Source organism: Meles meles, chromosome 1 (genome assembly GCF_922984935.1).
Source record: "Meles meles chromosome 1, mMelMel3.1 paternal haplotype, whole genome shotgun sequence".
Classification (NCBI taxonomy): Eukaryota; Metazoa; Chordata; class Mammalia; order Carnivora; family Mustelidae; genus Meles; species Meles meles.
Genome location: NC_060066.1, coordinates 190,195,278 through 190,196,858, shown reverse-complemented (window position 1 = coordinate 190,196,858; position 1,581 = coordinate 190,195,278).

Genomic DNA, 1,581 nt, shown 5'->3' with positions numbered 1-1,581 from the left:
AACAAAAGGGTGGAGAGAGCATAAAGGGACTTATTTGGGGATAATATTTCTACATTCCACTTGAACTAGTAAAATACTGATTCTAAGTGGACTATGAAAAGTAAATTATGTTTATCGCAATCACTAGAGTAACTACTAAAAAATTATGCTAATAGATATGGTCATAAACACAATAGTTAAAATGGAATACTAGAAAATGTTCAAATTAGCCAAAAGAAGGCACGGAAAGGGAACAATGGGAACAGAGAATAAATAAAATGATATAAATAATAATAAATAAAATGAACTTAATTAGTATATATTATATACTATATATATAACAAATGTATATTATATTAGGAAGGTAAGAATAACCATTGAAGAAATTAAGTTCAGTTACCAATGTAGTATTCAGAATCACCTAAGGATCTGAATTTGAGGTTAACTGCAGAGGACATTTAGGGACCATAGAAGCAGGGGTCAGGAGGGCCTTTTGGTCTGGGCACAGACTTTTGATAATATCTCAAAAAGTATGGTCAAAGACAAGATTGCAATAAATTCAGCATTCAACTCTATATATCTTCTATAATCCTATTATGATTTTAGGAATAGCACAATTATTTGATCCTATACTTTTTTAGGTGTTGAAAGTGTTAAGCAACATTTAAAATAAACCATGATTTTTGCACTCTTCTGGGATTTTTTTTTAATATAAAAGAGCGCCCCAAAATAGAAAAGGCCTGAACCCCCTCAATATCACTGCAGATAATTCCTTTTACTGTGAATTTACTGTGTACCTGGAACTACCAGCATTGCCTTTCCAATCTCCACATGCCTATGGCAAAGGCACGCTAATAAATCCTGTTTCAAGGATGAAGAAATTGGGGCGCCTGGGAGGCCCAGTGCTTAAGCGTCTGCCTTCAGCTCGGGTCATGATCCCAGGGTGCTGGGATGGAGCCCTGCGTTGGGCTCTGCTCAAACAGGAAGCCTGCTTCTCCTTCTCCCACTCCCCCTGCTTGTGTTCCCTCTTGCTGTCCTGTTCTCACTCCGTCAAATAAATAAAATCTTTTTAAAAAAGAAAGGGGGGGTGAAGAAATTGGGATTTACATAAATTGCCAATAGACCCATCGAATCCAGTAAATCCAACGGCCCCACCTGAACTCTGAATCCATCCCGACGTTGCCCTAGCCTTCAAGGGTCCAAATTTGGGGCCAACCAAGATGACTTCAAAGATGAGAACCTAGGCAGCACCACGAGCTCTCCCCCGCCCTCTGTAGCTAAGGGAACGCGGGTCTCTCCTCCCGCCCACCCCGGCGCGCGGCGCTGCGCTGCAATGCGCATGCTCGGCCGCAGAGCACGGCGGGAAAGGGGCGGGGTCTGCGTGACCGTTTGGCGTCGAAGTTCCTTTGAGAATCCTCGTGTGGCCAGCGTCTCTGAGAGAAATTAGTAAGCCCCCTTAAGTGGCCGTAGTGTCGGTATTGATTCCTGTGCCTTACCGGAAAGGGGCAGAAAGTTTCGCCTGTCGGAGGGAGGATGAAGCGTCTAGTCGGGCCGGGGTCCTAAAGATGGGTCCCTGAGGGCGGATTCTACCATGTGAGGGTC